At 37.4% G+C, this 21,836-nt stretch overlaps 1 non-coding gene across 1 annotated transcript; it reads right to left on the bottom strand.

Annotated features, from left to right (window-relative positions):
• Positions 1-10,350: 10,350 nt before the first annotated feature.
• On the bottom strand, positions 10,351-10,457 carry LOC145607368 (small nucleolar RNA R71). The gene has a single exon (XR_014105550.1). It is a non-coding gene; the product is annotated as a small nucleolar RNA R71 (small nucleolar RNA).
• Positions 10,458-21,836: the final 11,379 nt, after the last annotated feature.

The following is a 21,836-nucleotide window of genomic DNA, read 5'->3' as shown; positions in this document are numbered from 1 at the left end:
CCCATAGATAAGCTTGTAGGGAGTGGTCCCTATTGGAGTTTTGAAGGCGGTCCTATACGCCCATGGAGACTCAATGAGTTTGGTGGACCAATCCTTCCCCGTCCTAGCGACCGTCTTCTCTAAAATAACCTTAAACTCTCTATTGGTGACCTCCAATTGACCACTCGTTTGAGGGTGGTAAGCAAGCCCTCGCTTGTGAGACACCCCATACTTATCAAGTAGTCGAACGAAGGTGTGGTTCTTGAAGTGCGATCCCCCGTCACTAATTATTTCTCTTGGAACACCAAATCTCGGAAAGATCACTTTCTTGAAAAGATTGACCACCACCTTAGAGTCATTCGTTGGAGAAGCTATGGCCTGCGCCCACTTGGATACGTAGTCAACGGCAACCAAAATATACTTGTTCCCATGTGAAGAAATGAAAGGGCCCATGAAGTCTATAGCCCACACATCAAAAACTTCAAGCTCAAGGATGGGGTTTTGCGGCATTTCATCCCTTCTACAAATATTCCCCATCCGTTGACATTTATCACAAGTCTTGACAAATATCCAAGCATCCTTAAATAGAGAAGGCCAAACGAGCATAGATTGAAGGACCTTTGAGGCGGTCTTTTGAGCACTCATATTCCCACCACAAGGAAAAGAGTGGCACATATGGAGAACACTTTGAACCTCGTCGTTGGGGACGCATCTCCTCAACAAACCATCGACCCCCCTCTTCAATGAAATAGGATCATCCCAAATGTATCTCTTGGCCTCGTGCTTGAGTTTTCGACGTTGTTGCGAAGTAAAATCCGGCGGTGTGGGGAATAGTTTCAAGCCTTTAAAATCCCACTAGCTTGAACCCCACTGTGATCATACACTAAAGTACGGTGGCGTCCAAAAGGGAAGAAGATAGAGCAAAAGAGTCGCCAACAAGTTTTTAAGGAACTTGTAAACCGTTCACGAGGTGAAGGTTACACCCCTTAACGATCCAAGAGATCGTCAACTCCATAAGGTCATGAACCAAAAAAGCGTTCGGGGATGATGGTAAAAATCCAACCTAAAAGAGATTGAACCTGCCCTAATAATAGGCCTCTACTTTATTCTGCTCGTATTCATGTGCGCTTTCTGATTAACATACAATTAATAGGATTAACCCTAAACCTGTTTAATCTATGTTGGTTGAATTTAATGCACAAATAAATCTATTATTGGCGATCACTTGAAATTATAATCACAATTAACCTAACAAGATTATTAATTATCTTATTAAGCGTGATTGCAAATACCAATTCCCTTTAAATACACAATAAAGGTGATCAAGCAATAAAGAATATAAAAATATAATATGTATCAAGCAACATAATAAATAATCAATATCATGAATAATAATTATAATAATGATAATATCATCATAAAAATAAATTATAATTGAAATAATCATAATCATGTTAAAGCATAGCAAGATCCTAGGCATGATACTAACAAGATTAATAACAAACCCTAGCATGTCACTAAGCAATAAAAATCAAATCTTTAACCCTAACATGATACTAACAATCATAAATATTAGGAAGAGAATAGTAGGCATCATAGCAATCATATTTAATATTAAAAATACCCTAGAAATGATACTAGGAATATCATAATAACAATATAGACATGATATCTACATCATAATATCAATAAAAACAATAAAATACTTGCTTGAATGCCTCGTACCTCTTTCTAATAACAAAATACACACGTTAGTAACTTCAAGGAAAACAATAAACAAACAATTAAATTAAATAATTGAAATAGAGATTTGGGACCAAACCCTCAGAAATTAAAACCTTTCACGTCTAGGGCGAAGGCAACTTCGAATATGGCTAGGCGTTTCTAGATCTTGTGAATGCGGAATTTTGTATTAAAAAGCAAAGAAGAAAGAATGCATGAATGAATGAATGTTATTGAAAAGAATTGAATATGATGAAAAGAACTGAATAATTTTGTGAATGAAGAGAGTTGATGATCGCTGCTTGCTTTTGAATCGATGCGTTGATATTTGTAATGAGCCAACGCTTAGGCGATTTAAGCTAAGTGGGACGGTCTTTTATTAGGTCGATCACTAAATGTGATTGTAACCGATCCAACTACTAATCATGTCAATTTGCTTATAGGGGCTAACTGGCGTACCAAGGAACCCGAAATTGCCGTATGAGGTCGAAATAACTATTCTGAGTGGTTGAGCGTTCTGTCGCTACTGCAATGCCTTAGGCGCTGCGATTTGGCTTTGTCGCTTGACGCTGGGATCTAGCTCCAGGCGCTGAAATCCGTTTCCAGACGCTAGATGTTGTCGTCTTGGTCTGGAGTCGGGTCTTATCTATTCTGCTCTTACTGCCGATGTTGCTTGATTTCTCTTCGAACTTTGAACTTGGTCGTTTCCTTTCAACAAAATCTGCTCAAATCTTTTGTAAATTAAAGCTCTTCATCTCTAATTTACTAATCCACGTAATTTTGCTCAAACTCCTCTCATCTTTGAAGAATCTCATGTGGTCATATTCGCGATTTTGTTGAAAAAATCCGGGAATGTTCTTGCTTGCTGGGATGTACCTGCATTTACATCTTTAACTATAGGTCTTTGCGCATGTAATTAGGGTTGACCTAAGATTTAGTGTTGCTTGACTCATTGACTGGACATGACTCAAGGTATAAACTTGACTCAATGATGACTCACTCGAGGTGGATTGACACGTGTGACTCATGACCCTTGTGTGCATAGTGTTGACTCAATGTGATAACACAACATGATTCAATGTGTACATGACTCATGTGTGCATTTTAATGTGATCGTGTGACTCGAAAAATACAAAAAGGCAAAAATTTTCCGTCATTTTTGTGGAGGGTACCGACTTTCTCCCGAAAAAGAAGGACACGAAAAGTGAAGTTTTTAGAAGATGCATGTTGAATGAGCTTAATCCGTTAACGTTGTCTCTCACAGTACAAGGATTGTAACATCTTAACTATCCTAGGTTACTCGATAATGAAAGTATTTAGGTAACTTAGGCACGGAGGCTAAGCACTTCATACTTTGTGATGTAATGATGATTAATGTTGATATGACAAGTCATGCTTCAGCGTTGTGTTAAGATTTCATGACAAAGGGTTACTAAGGGAAGTATATTTGGTCATGAATCTGTGCAGTGTGTGAAAGTGACACTAAAGTTAGTCCGCAAGAGCTGAGTGTGTGGAAAGATATTAATTTTAGAAGAGTCAACTAATGGTGACTCTTAGGCTAGGTAAGCTGATGATATAAGGATCAAGCACCCAAGTCTAGCTCTAAATAAAAAGGGATGAGCATTGAATCCCTTGATATGATCATGGTGTGTGAATGTGAATGTGAATATGAATGCATGTTTATTATGGCCGCGCCTCGATGTGAGGTTGCTTACGTATCCGTTAGGAATCAGGCCGAACGTAGCTCTAGCCGAACCTCGCACAAGTGTGTGTATACCTCAAAAGGGTTGTGACGTGGTTAGGCTAAAGGTTTGAAGAAGAAGGGGATAAAGGCTCAAGACCCTAGATCACCCCCCAAGGATTGCAACTTTGCTTTTGGATCTTTGTATTTTTATGCTTGAGTTTCTACTCTTTTTTAGCTCTCTTTTCTCTTTTTCTTTTTTTCTTTTTTTTTTTTTTTTTTTTTTTGGTTTAGCATTTATTTTATTTTTATAAGTGTGGGAAATCCCGATCATGCGGTCTATCACTCACTTGGCATTCATGTTTCTCAGGCACGGGACCGAGCACTCGATAAGAGACGCAATCTGAGACGTGTTCATATCAAAGACCTTGGAACACTTGCCCTTTTGTACACTTTTATTTATTATTTTTCTTATTTTATTTTTTTGATCTTTTGAAATCACTCAAGCTTTTGAAATTGCATAAGTTACACACCATCCCATCCCAAGGTTAGGTAGATATGGGTTGAAGAAGAAAGGTTTATTGTTAGACGATGCTCAAAGTGGTTTATCAAAAAAGGATTGTATATTTGAAGGGTGAAAGGTGATATGATGTGGCTACAAGGGGTGCCTCAAATCATTTGTATACCTTGTGCTTAGCTTGACAATGATTTTATTTATTTATTTGTTTTTAATGCAATTTAATGATCATATGTAAGGAAATAAATGCTCATTTTATTACAAAAGTGAAGGATAAAAATCAAACTCTAAGAAATAAATTCAAGGAGGATGAAGGGTGCCTATGCTAGACTTATTGGGGAAAGGGTTTGATAAAAAGAAGAAGAAAGCACGAAAACTTGGTGAGAAGTTTGCCTTGTGCATTTAATTTGTTTCATCATTACCCTCTTTTTTTTTTTTTTTTTTTTTTTTTTGTCAATCACATGACTCAAACTCGATCCAACATGCATGGATGGAAAAAGGTAGGAAGAATGAAGGTTGTGATATGGAGAAAGCATGTAGAGAATGGAAAGATTATGTAGATGGAGAGATATGAAAAAAATTAGGAATAGAATTTACCCCCAAATGACGGAAAAAAACCGAGTCATGCATGAACCTAAGACATGGTCATGGTGATATATACTCAAAGTGTGTGCCAATACTAGTGAGTGTAATGAGTGTAGGTGACATGTTAAGACTCTTGTCATGAACATGTAGCTAGACTATGTGATTAGACTCAAGCAATGACTAAGTTAAGACTTCACGTATATGCATTAAACTGGACAGGCTGTCGTATTTTAGTCATAACTTTTGATCTGTGAATCTGATTGGGATGTGACCAACGCCAAATTAAAGGTAAACTCGGGGCTACAGATCCATAAGTTTACGACTCGTAGTTCGTCCTAGAACTCCGGCTATGACCAAAACAAGTTGACGCTTGTGCAGTATACGGGAATAAAAATCCGGGTTGACTTAAAGGAACTATGACTCGATTTTAGACATATTTATTAGATCAAATTAATTAATTAATTAATTAATTAAGAAAATTCCTCTAGTCATCAATTAGTTTATTTAGGCTTAATCACAAGTCAAACCAAACGGTTAGTTTTAGTCACATAATAAGTATGCACAAGTAAGAGATGCACAAGTAGTCAAGTAGTCACAACATGATGCAATGAGTTTGCAACCTAACCATGGCTCTAGTTCTCTAAAGTTCGGGATATGGGTTAGTCAAAGGTTAATTGTCCAGATGCACCGCGCGGAAGCCTAACCGTGAAGGGTTGGCGCCAGTGGATGGGACACCGCGAGTTAAGAAAAACTCGCTTCCATGGTTTGGTTAATTCAACATTCTCGGATGTACCCTTTGTTGCACAGAGCGTTCAATCAGGTAGATGGAGCATGAATTCCCATAGGGTTATGTCCATATGTAGAACACATATGGGTTTTAGAGTAGTGAGAAAAACTCAATCAGGAGGTAGGATCGAGCAAACAGTGCTAAAAAACTGGTCAAAATTAGAACTCATATTTCTGGTTCGGTATTGGAAGAACTTGGCGCCAGCAAACAGAGGCCGGCGTCAACAATTCGGCTTTAGCGCCTGTCGACAGAAGTTGTCGCCTGGCGCTAAAGTCAAATCAGTGGCGCTAGACTTTGTTTCCTTACGCTAGTTCCTACATGCCTCAGCAGCTTTCTGTGCTCGATAAAATTTTGCAATTTCGCGCAGCATTATTTCGGTCCTAATTATAAAAGATATTCCTCCAATTTCCTACGTGTAAAATCCTATGTTTTTAACTAATTATTGATTGTCTTTCCAATGAGACCTTTTTCATGCATTTGACAATAATATTAATCAAAATTACGCACATGAAATACTTAGAACTTTTCGATTCTCATCCACTCATTCTAAATCATTGCCGAAGTAAATTTTAGGAATTAAAATAGAAATCCTCCCCAGTGGAGTCGCCAAAAACTGTATGGAATATTTCAAGCATTATCCCTAGCTGGAACCCCACTGTGATCATACACTTAAGTACGGTGGCGTCCAAAGGGAAAGAAGATAGAGCAAAGGAGTCACCAACAAGTTTTAGGAACTTGTAAACCGTTCACGAGGTGAAGGTTACACCACTTAACGATCTAGGAGATCGTCAACTCCAATAGGTCTAGAACCATGACTGGTTGTTCAGGGATGAAGGTACAAATCCAACCTAAAAGAGATTGAACATGCCCTAATAATAGGCCTCTACTTTATTCTAATCGTATTTACGTGCGCTTTCTGACTAACATGCAATCAATAGGTTTACCCTAAACCTGTTTATCTATGTTGGTTGAATTTAATGCACAAATAAACTATTATTGGCGATCACTTGAATCATAATCATATTAACCCTAAACAACATTATTAATTATTTTATTAAGCGTGATTACAAGTACAAATTCCCTTTAAACATGCATAAAAGGAGTGATCAAGCAATAACAATAAATATATCAAGCAACATAAAATAATCACAACAATTATAAAAATAATCATGACAATCATAATCATGTTAAAGCATAATAATAATAACAAGATCCTAGGCATGATACTAACAAGATTAATAACAAACCCTAGCATGTCACTAAACATCAAAGATCAAATATTTAGCCCTAACATGATACTAACATGAATATTAGGAAGAGAAATAGGAAACATAATAACAATCATACTTCATTTAAGGAACTTATTCTTTATCCTAAACATGATACTAGGAAGCAATAAAACTTCATAATATGATACTAGGAATCAAAATAACAATCTAAGCATGATTTCTATATCATAATATCAATTAAACTATTAAAGTACTTACTTGAATGCCTCGTATCCCTTTCTAATAATAAAATACACACGTTAGTAACTTCAAGGAAAATAATAAAACAACCAATTAAATTAAATAATTGAAATTGAGATTTGGGACAAAATTCTCAGTAATTAAAACCTTTCACGTCTAAGACGAAGGCAACTTCGAACTTGGCTAGATGCTTCTAAGTCTTGTGAATGCGGAATTTTGTATGTAAAAAGGCTAGTCTAGAAAAGGGAGAGAGGGAGAATAAGCTTTAGCTTTAGAAAGAGAAGAGAATTAAAGAGTTGTTGATTTTTGATGATGAAAAACGGATATTTTAGGAGGCTATTTATAGAGAAAATCAGCCAAAAAGATAAAAAAAAAAAAAAACAAATCAAAGTTTTGACAAGGAAAAAAGAAGTCAGCGCCAGGCGCTGACCATTAGCGCCAAGCGCTAACGCTAGCGCTAGGCGCCAGGCGCTAATGTCTGGCGTTAGGCGCTAATTAATTTTTTCACGCATTTTCTAAATTCAGATAAAATTTAACCGTACAGAAGGACAAAATCGTATTTTCCTTAAAAACACTCTTTTATTCTGATTAAAACTCCAAAAAGTCAACAAAAGTCAATTTGTCAATCCTAATTGAATTAAGAATGAAAAGAACCTTCTAGAGGAATCTAGAAGACTAAAACCATTCCTAATTGCATTAGGAATGATAAATCCATATTAGGGCCTTCTCTAGATCATTGGGCCGCATATAAGGCTCAAACCGGGCCCATTTTAGTAATTTGGCCATAACTTCCTCATTATTCATCGGAATTGGGCTTATAATATATCGTTGGAAAATTCTTTTCAAGCCCCATCCAACTACGCCATTATTGGAACCTTATTATGGACCAACCAAACTAGATTGGCTGCTTTCTTAAAATATGTTTTCAAAAACAGAGAGAAAAGAAAAGAAATTAAAACTATCCGCAACAATAGACTTTCCACACTTTCACTTTATTTGATTATGATTCGACACGAAAGGTACTCATCACCGGGTTTGGTTTTGGGGAGACACAAATGGGTGTCTACACTTAGAAGCGTGATTCCACAAGTGATCGAGCAAGAACAATAAGGAGAACGAGAACCCCACGTGTGATTCCTCTACTAAGTCCACGAGCACGAATTAAACCTCCACTAATGCAAGTTAGTTGTGAACGAACACTTCAATCAACCTTAAATGGAGATATGAATCACGAACACACCACGTACCACCCAAACAACCACCACACGCACCACCTTGAGGGGTGGCCGTACGGTCAAGGGAGGGGAGTGATATGTCCATTTTATATAGTGTTTTACCCCCGTCCCTTGGTCGTTATTAGTAGTGTTTTTGGCTCTTTCGGGCCACTTTTATTACTAATTTGTGTGTTCTAGTGTTTTCGTAGTTTTAGTTGTATTTTACAGGAAATTGCACTCTTGGAGCATTTTCCCGGGCCTTATTGGATCGACTACGGAAGCTAGAAGGACACGACCACTTTTGGAGCCCAAGATCGGTGAGAGCCGGTGACTAAGGGCTCGGTAATTTGGATCACGAGGCATTTGGACCATGTATTCGAGACCCGAGAGGAAATATGGATTGGGCCGAGAAATCTAGCCCAATCGAAGTCCAAGCCTCAAAGATGAAGACCGGGCCCGATCGGGCAAGCATACGCCCGATCGGGCGGCTGCGTGCGTTAGTGTCCTCAAGAAAAAGGCGCACTCGATCGGGCGCGGCACATCAGAAGAAGCATTGGAAAAAAGGCGGGCCCGATCGGGCGGCCCTTCGCCCGATCGGGCGCGTGTTTTTCCTAGAGTCTGATTAATTTTAGTTTAATTCTTGTTTTAGGAGAAGTTTATATACGTTTTTGTACGGAATAATTACGGGACTTTCTTTCTGAGACTTTCTCTCTCTACTTAGTATTTTTCTCTCTCCTAAATTCTCTCTAAAACTTTTGTTCTTAATTCTTCCTTTAATTCCAGATTTATTCTGGTAACGCTTCCTCTTCTCTTAATCTTAGTTATTTATTCTATTCCTTTAATCATGTCTTATTTTACTGCTTCGATTTGTTTAATTTTTAATATGTGTGAGTAGTTTAATTTCTAGGGTTTATGGGGATCTAATAAATAATATGAAGGGGTAAATTATTGTTGTTGATTATCAATGCTAGATTAATTTCCTATTGATTGATTTAATGCTCTGTGACTAGATTAGGCCTATCTTTTATGCATGAGTTTGACAATATTGATTCAAGAATCAAGAGATGAGAATTAATGTTTAGGTCTAGTTTCAATAGGCAAGTTAATTTATAAATGGTTAAGTCAAGATTCGAGAGATGAGATTTAATACCGGTAAATTAATTGTGTGATTGTAATATGTAGCGAGAGCCCTTTACAATCTGGTTAATTGATGCATTGATGATTAACTATTATTGATTATTGGTATTCCATAATAATTTCTTATTGGATTGTTTTAATGTTTTACAATTGCGGCTTGTAAAAGTATAGCAATATTAAATTGATGAATCGAGCAGATGTTAATTTGATATTAAAGGCTAATTTCAATAAGAACTTAGATCTAGTAAATTGCGAGAGCCTGTTAATCATGTTATTTATGCAATGTCAATGATTGGTTACTATGTTTTACCCTGGAGTATTATTTATTGGTGAACCTATGCCCTAGATCCTTTCATATATTGTTTTCTTCCTATTCTCAACTTTAGTAGTTTAGTTTCTTAATTAAATATAAACATTGGTTACTTAAATAATTTAGATTATATTAATTAATTAGGAGTAAAAAGACTTGTTTCCCTATGGAGATCGACCCTACTTCTCTATCTACTTTAGTTAGAGGAATTAGGAATTATTTTTGATTCGGGGATACGACTTTACCCTGTCAAAATTTGGCGCTGTTGCCGGGGAAACGGTTTTATTTTTATTTCTGATTGTTTTTGTAGTCTAGATTATTTCCCTTTTTGTCTCAGAGAGCGTTAGTTCTCTGAGACAAATCTCATATTTGCTTCTAGTTTTTGTTTATGCCCAGGTGTTCCAGATCAGGTTACATCCCATTCGATCCTTAGATCGAACGTTCCTTCCATAGACAGAAAAATCTCTACAAGCAAATCCTAGCAGATTCTTGTGATAATAATAATAATCACCGTGATCCTCCAACTGATTCTAGCAATTTAGAGGTATCATCAGACGCAGAATTAGAGATGACGGCTCCAAAGAAGCTTAGTGATTATTCACAACCAAAGCTTATGGATTTTCCACAACTCACCCCTACTCCGGCTCTTGATGGGGTTCAATTTGAAATTAAACCTCAATTTATAACGATGATAGAGAGGAAGCAATTCAGTGGAGCAAAGGGTGAAGACCCGAATCTTCACATTGCCGACTATTGTCAATATTACAACACCATCAGGCAAGCTGGGGTCACTCAAGACCAAATCAGGGAGATTCTCTTTCCCTTCTCTTTAACTAGAAAAGCTAAATTGTGGTTTAATGGCTTAAATAGAACTACACTTGGTATAACTGACTGGGAAACTCTTGTTTTAAATTTCTATAACAAGTATTATCCTGCAGAGAGAACAGCAGTACTACGGAGTGCGATTAAGAACTTTGCCCAAGAAGCCGATGAGTCTTTATATGAGGCTTGGGAGAGGTTTAAGGACTTACAAAGAGAATGCCCTCACCATAATTTAGCACAATGGCAGTTAATCCAAGCCTTTTATAACGGCATTGGAAATTCCTCTAGAATAATCTTAGACTCTGCAGCTAGTGGGCGATTTATGAATCTTAATGTTGATGATGCATGTCAGGTTATTGAAGATATGGCGATACACAATTCCCAATATGGGAATCCCAGAGGATTTGCTAACAAGGGGAAGCATAGTGTCGACTCTATATCCTTTTTGCAAGCTCAACTGACCTCTATTTGCCAAAAATTAGATAATCTGAGCACTGCTAATGTAGCTAATGTTTCTGCGATTAATAATAATTCTAATGAGGCTTTCTGTGAAAATTGTGGTATTGTAGGTCATTGGGAGCAGGATTGTAGGAGTTCCGTGTAGCAAGTTAATGCCTTCCAAGCTTATAGGCAGAATAACCCATACTCCAACACTTACAATCCTTGGTATCGGAATGATCCATACCTTTCCTACCGGAGCACTAATGTTCAAAATCCACCACCACAAGAACCACAGGCGCCACAGCAACAGCAGCAGAAATATTATCATCCCAATGCTAGCAAGAAGAACCAACCACAACAACCCCCCTCATCTTCCGACCCTTCTCTGGCGGAAATTAGAGCAATGTTGGTCAATATGCAAAAGCACATGGAGAGCAGAGATGCGACAATTGATCAAATTCTAGCGCATAATAAAATTGTAGATAATCAAATTGCGCAACTCTCCGCTACTCTACAAGCCCGCCAACAGGGAGCCCTGCCGGCACAGCCGACTAGGCCTACGGATCAAGCATTTGCAATTACTCTAAGGATTGGTTCAAACTATGAAGGGCCCTCTAGGCCCAGAGTCGATGAACCTGTTTTATCAAATAATGCTAATCTTGATTCCATTAAACCAAACAATGTAGTTGATAGCCCTGCAGGGTTAAAAGATAATACTAACATATCTAATTCTACATTGTAGGGTACAACTCCAGAGAAGGTGGCTACACCAGACAAGAATAAGAATGCTCCAAAGCCAATCATCAAACTTCCTTTCCCCAATCGTCAATTGAAGACAAACTTGGATAAGCAGTTTGGTAAGTTTCTGGAGGTGGTTAAAGATTTGAAGGTAACAGTTCCCTTTATTGAATTGATCACACAAATACCCTCATATGCAAAATTTATGAAAAAAATTTTGACGAGAAAAAGGTCTATTAGTGAGGTAGAGACAGTAGCTTTCACTTCAGAGTGTAGTGCCGTACTTCAAAATAAGTCTCCACCTAAATTAAAAGATCCGGGTAGTTTTTCTATCCCTTGTCATATTGGCAATCTCTTGATTGATAATGCATTATGTGATTTGGGTTCTAGTGTTAGCGTCATGCCATTATCTGTGTGCTCCAAGTTGAATATGGGTAAGTTAAAAGCTACCAATATAACTCTACAAATGGCCGACCGTACTTTTAAATACCCCTTAGGTGTTTTAGAGGATGTCCCCGTTAGAGTAGGTAAATTTTATATACCTGTAGATTTTGTTGTTCTTGATATGGCTGAGGATATGCAAACTCCAATTATTTTGGGTAAACCATTCCTTAACACTGCAAGAGTAGTCATAGATGTAAGAAGTGGTAAGCTAACACTATCAGTAGGGGACGATAAAGTTGTTTTTAATCTGAATAAGGCCCCTAAAAGCTCCATGACTGAGGAGAAATGTTTTAGTGTTAATGTGGTTGTAAATTATTCTAACAAGCCCCAAGCTTTTGAAAAAGATCCCTTGGAGGTGGTATCTTGTGTTGCATCCTTTTCAGATGAGATAGAAAAATGGCAGAAGGAAGTCGATGCAATAGAAATAGCACTCTACACTGTTGGTCTTGGTTTCGAGGATGAACAAGTGGAACCAATCGAGCAAGTTGTGCGAATCGAGCCTACGGTAAGTGTTCCGCCAGATCGAGTTGCAAGTGTTGAACGCGATGACAATTTGAAGCAACATTCGATCGACGGAGGGTTTTTAGTGCGTAGCATTGAAGATCCCCCAATCCAAGTCAAAGAGGACCCACCAGATAAGGTGGTTTGGCATCCCACAGGGTATGTCAGAAAGCCGAATCGCAGCCTGAACACCGCTAGACCGGGTGAGAAACCACACGATCAAGCGTTAGGCCAAGGGTCCTAAATATTGTACTTGGTAAGACGGTCGTGCGGGACCTAGATAAACCAGCTCTTTACGGAAGGCAACCCGTATTTCTTGCTTTCTGTACTATTTCTCCTTTTCTTTAATTTTTGTTTTGAGAGGCGAAGAGAGTGAAATTTTACCGTCTATAAGTGTTTTTGTACAAGTATAGGTTTAAGAGGTCAAAAGACTTAGAAGAAATTGAAGACGAAGAAAAACAAAGGAAACGACTGGGCACGGGCGCGCAAGGAGGGTTAAATTTCATGCCTCCACTCGCCCGATCGAGCGCGAGAAGAGAGCTCGAATCGAGCCTTAATTAGCTCGATCGGGCGGAGTCGCCCGATCGGGCGCGCAAGTGCAGTCAGAAACTCGAGCAAATTTCGCCCGATCGGGTGAGGTTGCCCGATCGGGCGCAAATCGAGTGAAGGAAAAGATATATCGGGCGGATCTCGCCCGATCGGGCGCGCGTACGCGTCAGCAAACTATGTCAACTTCGACAGGCCATAACTTTTGCGTTTTTTATCCGATTTTTGCGTGTGACCTGTCGTTGTAAAGCTCTTCAAGTCTAGTTTCCAATGCAATTATAATAACTTTATTATCATTTATACATCAAAAGTTATGATCAGAATAGTGCACCTGACTCAAATTTGAACTTTTTCCCACTAACACTTTGTTTCTTTCTTGCCTAATTTTGTTCCAAAGAGATGCATTGCAATCCTAGAGGCTTTGGTGACATTGATGTGGTGATGATGAAGAGTAGTCACCTTGACTACTAGGTTCCCTTTAAGACAATGAGGACATTTTCTAATTTAGCTTGGGGGGAGGTTCTCGTGTGCGCTTGGTATATCTTTCACCCTCTCTCTTTTTATTTTATTTTATTTTTTATTTTTTTATTTTTCTTTTGGTGTGCTTAGTAGATTTTATTACTTTCTTAGGTTAGTTTTGTTCCAATGAATTGTAAATCATACTTCCCTGTGCCCCGAACTTGAGGAAAAAATTGTTTTGATTCTTGGTTATTGATAATGAGCATTGTGAATTTGTTGGTCATGATTTGAAGCTTAATTGTTTGGAAACCTTAACATGCGTCAATTTTGCCCAACTACTTGTGAATATAGTGCTTGACTAGTTGATTTGGTTAGGAAATGTGTGATAGTTCCATAGTTCCTGGTATGTCAATGAATTTGAGTATTGGTTTGCAACTATAAGTAATGTTTATATGATTCATTATTATGCACATTGTGGAGGATGAAGGCATTTGTTCTTTTAGGTAGCCTCCAGATATTGTAGATACATTTGTTCCCTTTTTGCTACCCATGTTGTTGCCTTGACTTTTTTGTTGTTTATTAGCCACATTACAAGCCTATTTTTCCCCATTGGTTACTAGTCCCAAGCTTGGCTTGGGGGAGCTATTAGTAAGTGAGGTGAGGAAGTTTGTAGTGTGCTTATTATTAGCACAATTTGGGTGGGATTTGAGAAGTTGTTTTGTTGTTATTCATGCTTATTTTTGATGAGTTTGAGAGTTGTATTTTCTTGGAAAAAATAAAGCATGATATTATGAAAAAAAAAGAGAAGTTCAAAGAAATTTTTTTTGAGAAAATAAGTGAACTTCAATAGAAAGAAATGTTCAAATGTTCTATTTGGAGGTTGATCAAAGAAAAATAATTTTGTGCCTCAATGAAAAAAATTCAAGTTTGGAAAATAAGTTTGTTTATTCACTCTATTTCTTCATTATTATATCTTATGAGTGATTATTGTAAGTGTTGGGATTATTTATTATGATTGGAGTATATTTGGTTGATGTTAGAGTTGGTTATGTAGGAGATGTATGATCACTATTTATTTTGATCATGGGTTTTATTAGGATATGGCTCCTTTAAGCATAGCTTTTCTCTCACTTATTCCCAAATTTATCCTACCCTTTACCCTAGCCTTACATTACAAGCTTTAAAGACCTTCTGACCTTTGTGCATAGAATTGTATGATTGTGAAAGTGTTGCTTATCAATGCAATTTATGACTTGGCATATTTCGAGTCGACTAGTAGGTTGAGCGTTCATTGTTTTATACACGCGAGAGTGTGAGTTGGGAGGGCATTGTTCACATAAAGGGGTTGGTTGGAGAGCGATCGAGTACATTTTTTACTCGCCACATAAATGAGAGTTGAGTGTGTGAGCACTAGTCTTGAATTCTATATGCTCTTTTGGTTTGCTCTACTTGACAATTGTTGGGGAGGAAGGGTGATTAGATGAATAAGATTGATTGATGTTGAAGCGTGTTCATTAGATTTGCCTTGAGTTGTTGGTTATTGATTTGACTATTGGAGTGAAGTATGTTTTATATGTTCATTGATGAGCTCTTTGCTTAGGGACAAGCAAAGGTTTGGCTTGGGGGAGTTTGATATGTCCATTTTATATAGTGTTTTACCCCCGTCCCTTGGTCGTTATTAGTAGTGTTTTTGGCTCTTTCGGGCCACTTTTATTACTAATTTGTGTGTTTTAGTGTTTTCGTAGTTTTAGTTGTATTTTACAGGAAATTGCACTCTTGGAGCATTTTCCCGGGCCTTATTGGATCGACTACGGAAGCTAGAAGGACACGACCACTTTTAGAGCCAAAGATCGGTGAGAGCCGGTGACTAAGGGCTCGGTAATTTGGATCACGAGGCATTTGGACCATGTATTCGAGACCCGAGAGGAAATATGGATTGGGCCGAGAAATCTAGCCCAATCGAAGTCCAAGCCTCGAAGATGAAGACCGGGCCCGATCGGGCAAGCATACGCCCGATCGGGCGGCTGCGTGCGTTAGTGTCCTCAAGGCAAAGGCGCGCCCGATCGGGTGAGCTAGGCTCGATCGGGCGCGGCACATCAGAAGAAGCATTGGAAAAAAGGCGGGCGCGTGTGTTTCCTAGAGTCTGATTAAGTTTAGTTTAATTCTTGTTTTAGGAGAAGTTTATATACGTTTTTGTACGGAATAATTACGGGACTTTCTTTCTGAGACTTTCTCTCTCTACTTAGTATTTTTCTCTCTCCTAAATTCTCTCTAAAACTTTTGTTCTTAATTCTTCCTTTAATTCCAGATTTATTCTGGTAACGTTTCCTCTTCTCTTAATCTTAGTTATTTATTCTATTCCTTTAATCATGTCTTATTTTATTGCTTCGATTTGTTTAATTTTTAATATGTGTGAGTAGTTTAAGTTCTAGGGTTTATGGGGATCTAATAAATAATATGAAGGGGTAAATTATTGTTGTTGATTATCAATGCTAGATTAATTTCCTATTGATTGATTTAATGCTCTGTGACTAGATTAGGCCTATCTTTTATGCATGAGTTTGACAATATTGATTCAAGAATCGAGAGATGAGAATTAATGTTTAGGTCTAGTTTCAATAGGGAAGTTAATTTATAAATGGTTAAGTCAAGATTCGAGAGATGAGATTTAATACCGGTAAATTAATTGTGTGATTGTAATATGTAGCGAGAGCCCTTTACAATCTGGTTAATTGATGCATTGATGATTAACTATTATTGATTATTGGTATTGCATGATAATTTCTTATTGGATTGTTTTAATGTTTTACAATTGCGGCTTGTAAAAGTATAGCAATATTAAATTGATGAATCGAGCAGATGTTAATTTGATATTAAAGGCTAATTTCAATAAGAACTTAGATCTAGTAAATTGCGAGAGCCTGTTAATCATGTTATTTATGCAATGTCAATGATTGGTTACTATGTTTTACCCTGGAGTATTATTTATTGGTGAACCTATGCCCTAGATCCTTTCATATATTGTTTTCTTCCTATTCTCAACTTTAGTAGTTTAGTTTCTTACTTAATTATAAATATTGGTTACTTAAATAATTTAGATTATATTAATTAATTAGGAGTAAAAAGACTTGTTTTCCTGTGGTGATCGACCCTACTTCCCTATCTACTTTAGTTAGAGGACTTAGGAATTATTTTTGATTAGGGGATACGACTTTACCCTGTCAGGGAGAGAGAGAGAGGCGTGTAGGAGAGAGAGAGAATTAAGGTTTTTGGAATTATGGTTGCTTGATTGACAATTCACTGTGTATATTAATGTGATATGAAACCCTAGGCATGGATTATAGTAATAGATCATATCTAGAAATAAATCCACGTCAATCCCAAAACCAACTAAACTTTTCTAACTATCCTAGCCAACCTGTCAATATGGTATGTCATAATACATGGTGGTGTGACCTTGTAGGATCCATTCTATAAGTCTTTGGGCCATTTAACTAGTCCAAAGATCAATTGTTATATCTAGCAACAAACATTGATGACCCTATATAGAATGATAATTATCTCCATAATCGTGATCCTTGATATATCTAGTAATTGCACTTATCGAAGACATAACTCATTCAATCTCCCACTTATCTGAGAGAAGTGCGCAACATTAAAATTCCTTAAGTCAATGTGTGTCGATTTGATAATATGATTGCATCTTATGTCATGATCATATCAATCTACAAATCTTTTCTTGAAATCCGAGTTAGAATTACAAAAAAAATGATTACTATGTAATCCAATTGAGCACGACCATGCATTTTCTGAATTCTCCCTCTTCAAGGGCCAAGACACATGCCTAATTAAATAGGTAGACTCAATCCAATCTTGTGGTAACCAAAGCTCCCACTCAACTCATAAAGTAACTAGGAAATACCCTTTATAATCTCCACTTACGGCTAGACGTTTGAGTGTGCCATAGCTAAATCAGTCATTGAATGGAATCATTGTTCCACTCATGTAAAAGGAATCCACTAATATATCCGAAAGCTCTATACTTGAACTTCAAAGTAGATTAGTAGTTCGATTATGCATCATTCATGCATATCCATGCAATTAACCAAGCATTATCACTATGCCCCTATAGCCCATGAAACTGTGCTATCTAATCAATCTTACAAGCTAGTCCATTTTGTTAAATCATTTATGTCCAATTTAATTATTCGGAACTAGGAACTTAAATAATACATGGATTTTGTTAACCTGTGGGGTTTCATTCATAAGGTCATCAACCCAATGAGCCCATCAATCCATAAATATTTTGGATAGTTTATTTAATAATAAACCATAATTAAACAATATGAAAAATAAATTTCTGATTAAACATAATTCTGCAAATGAATTTATTATATATGTAATAAGTTTTTTCTCAAAATAAATACAACTTAAATTAAATCATAAGCCTCAATCCAGATTCACTAGCATGTTTCTCATGCTTAGACAATGGAAGGGGTTTAGTTAATGGATCAGCAATATTCTCATCCGTATGAACTTTGCACATCTTGATATCTTCACTGCCAACGATTTCTCGAATGAGGTAATACTTCCTCTCAACATGTTTGGATTTGAAGTGTGACCTAGGCTTTTTTTATTGAGCAATGGTGCCATTGTTGTCACAGTACATTTCGATTCCCATTTGATCACTTGGTACAATGTCCAGCTCAATTAGAAACTTCTTAATCCAAACTGCCTCCTTAGCTGCTTCAACAGCAGCCAAATATTCTGTTTTTGTCGTAGATTCCGCGACAGTGCTTTGCTTTGAACTCTTCTAGCTCACTGCTCCTCCATTTAGACAGAAAATGTATCCAGATTGTGATCTGTCATCTCTGTCTATTTTGAAACTCGCATCTGTATATCCTTTGACAACCAACTCATCTTCACCACAATATACTAGAAAAATTCCTTTGGTTCTTCTTAAGTACTTAAGGATGTTCTTGGCAGCTACCCAGTTTGCTTCTCCTGGATATGCCTGAAATCTGCTACACATACTTAGAGCATATGCAACATCTGGCCTAGTACATATCATGGCATACATGATTTACCCTATTGCTGAAGCATAAGGTTTGTCAAACATGCGTCTCATCTCTTCTTGCTTGTTAGGGCACTAAGATTTACTGAGCGTAACACCATGACACATGGGGAGAAATCCTCTCTTAGAGTCTTTCATGAAAAAAATATTAAGAACCTTATCAATATAAGTCTCTTGACTTAGGCCAATCATCCTTCGAGATCTGTCTCGATGGATCTTGATCCCCAATATGTATTCGGCCTCACCTAAGTCCTTCATGGAGAAACTACTCTTCAACTATTCCTTGACTGACTCAAGCATTGGTATGTCATTTCCCATGAGTAGTATGTCATCCACATACAAGACTAAGAAAACAACGCTGCTCCCATTGGATTTCTTGTATACACAAGGTTCCTCTTCGCTCTTGAGAAAATAAAATTGTTTGATTGCCTCATCAAAACGAATATTCCAACTCCTCGATGCTTGCTTCAACCATAAATGTATTTCTAAAGCATGCATACACTTCCAGGATTTTCTAGATCTTCAGAACCCTCAGGTTGTGTCATATACACTTCCTCCGTCAAGAACCCAGTCAAGAAGGTGGTTTTAACAACCATCTACCAAATTTCGTAATCGAAAAATGCAGCAATCGCTAAAAGGATCCGAATGGAATTGCATAGCTACTAGGGAAAAGGTCTCATCATAGTCAATACCATGAATTTGTCTATACCCTTTCGCGACCAGTCTTGCTTTATGGATGTAGGCATTTCCATCCTTGTCTGTTTTAATCTTGTAAACCCATTTTCAACCAATAGGTGTTACCCCATTAGGTATGTTTACTAGGGTCCACACAACATTTTCAGATGTTGATTCCATTTCGGATTTCATGGCCTCAAGCCATTTATCTGAGTTGGGGCTCGCCAAAGCTTGCTTGTAGGTTACGGGTTCCTCATTCTCCAATATGCAGATTTCAGATTCCTCAGTTAACAGAACTCCAACAGAATGTTTGTTTCTGATTCTGACAGACCTACGTGGGGTAGGAGCAACATTAGAAATGTTCTCTCCAACTCTTTGAAGATTTTCGCATGAATTAGATTCAAGTGGGACGATAGGAGTCTCGCTAGTTCAATTAGCTTGCTCCGACGCATGATTATTCGAATCATGTGCCCTCGCCTCTGATGTGGTGTTATCATCATCTATTTTTTGCTCGTCTCGAATTTCTTTAAGAACTAATTTACTCCCACTTGGCTTTCTTGAGAGGAATTCCTTTTCTAGAAAGACACCATCGCGAGCAACAAGCACTTTGTTATCTTCGCAATTGTAGAAGTAATACCCTTTTGTTTCTTTGGGATAACCCACGAAGAAACATTTGTCTAATTTAAGGTGTAGTTTATCGTCTTGTAAACGTTTTACATAGGCTTCACAATTCCAAATCTTGAGATAAGACAGTTTTAGAACTTTTCCAGTCCATAACTCATATGGTGTCTTCTCAACTGCATTGGACGGGCTTATGTTTAATACTCTAGCAGCTATTTCTATGGCATATCCCCAAAATGATATGTGAAGATCAGTAAAGCTGATCATGGACCAAACCATGTCTAGTGAGGTCCTATTCCTCCTTTCTACACACCATTTAATTGTGGTGTCCCTTGAGGCTTTAATTGCGAAAGTATTCCACATATAATCAGATGTTCATCAAATTCTTGGGTCAAATATTCACCACCATGATCAAATCGTAATGCTTTAATTATTTCCCAAGCTGGTTTTGTACTTCATTATGGAATTCTTTGAACTTTTCAAAGGCTTCTGACTTGTTTTTCATTAAGTAAATGTAGCCAAATCTACTTAAATCATTAGTGAAAGTAATGATGTAACTAAATCCACCCCTAGCTTTTGAACTCATTGGTCCACACACATCTGTATATACGAGTCCCAAAAGGTCACTAGCTCTTTCGCCTATACCCATGAAGGGTGACTTAGTCATTTTTCCAAGCAAGCATGACTCACAATTTTCCAATGATTCATAATGAAATTAAGAAAGAAGTCCATCCTTGTGTAATTTTTGGATGCGCTTTTGGTTAATATGACCAAGTCTACAATGTCATAGGTAAGTTGGGTTTGAACCATCTGTTCTTTGCTTTTTATAATCTATGTTGTAGACATGAGTCGTATAGTCTAAGATATACAGACCATCAATTAATTTTGCGTTAGCATATAACATGTTTTCTTTGGAAATAAAAGAACTTTTGTCTCTTATTTCAAATGACAAACCTTCAGTATCTAAAACAGGAACTGAAATAATGTTCTTGGTAATTGTTGGTACATAATAACAATTATTAAGCACCAATATAAGTCAAAGAGGGAAGTTTCAAGTGATAGTTTCCAATAGCAAGTGCAGCAACTTTTTCTCCATTTCCAACTCGAAGCGTTACTTCCCCTTTTGCTAACTTCTTACTCACTCTTAAGCCCTTCATGTTATTAACAATGTGAGCACCACAACCGGTATCAAATACCCAAGTGGAAGATGAAGTAAGATTAATTTCTGCAACAAAATCATCAAGTAACTCCATACATTATGTTTTCAATGGTGTATGATGGGGACACCCAGGCGTGTGGCAAAGCCAATTGTCACAATATAAGCATTCGCTTCCTCTCCTTTTCAGGTACTCCTCAGCATGGTTGGGTAAAAGGTTGACTAATGTCACCGTCGAGCCCTCATCATTATGAGTGAGCCTGATTATGTCAAATCCATCATGGAGTGAGAACAAGATTATGTCATGCGCGGAGTCATCATCAAACGGTCTCCCAAGGGAGTCCATCTGATTAAATAAATCAACCAGTTCAGTGACATGGGTCCTTACTAACTAACCATGCATAAGTTTCTTAGCCATTATCTTACAATAAACACTGTAAGCCTTATACCTTATGCTGTCAGTTCAGGAGTAGCAAATCCGAGGGATTGAATTAACGACCTCTCTTACATTATGGTCTTTGATGCCTCTACTTTCTAATACCCCAATGCCACCTCTACATATAGCACGAAGACGCTCACGCAAGTTGGTCAACTCATAGTGCCTAAACCTTCTTTTGCAACAATCTGGAATAGATTCTAAAATGAGATTCCTGATTTTCTCTACATCCGAAACAATTTTCGCATGCCTTTCAGTATCATAACCTTTAGTATACTCGCTCTCAACGGGTATGTACAAACAAGATTCAAGCTTTTGGCTTTTTAGAACATTTCTCAGCTCGTTCTCCTATTCCCCGAAGTTTCTGAGATTAAGCCTTAAATTTAGTTTCGTTGGTAAAATCGTGTTGTCTCTAAGTTTATTCATCTACAAACAAAAACAAAAAGAGGTAAAGTTCAATTATTATGTTTAATAAATTTAAATTACCATAAGCGATTTAATAGATTGGTAACTTTAAAACAC

This window comes from Chenopodium album, chromosome 2 (assembly GCF_948465745.1).
Source record: "Chenopodium album chromosome 2, dcCheAlbu1.1, whole genome shotgun sequence".
In the NCBI taxonomy this organism is placed as follows: domain Eukaryota; kingdom Viridiplantae; phylum Streptophyta; class Magnoliopsida; order Caryophyllales; family Amaranthaceae; genus Chenopodium; species Chenopodium album.
This window is presented reverse-complemented; position numbering and strand designations above follow the sequence as displayed.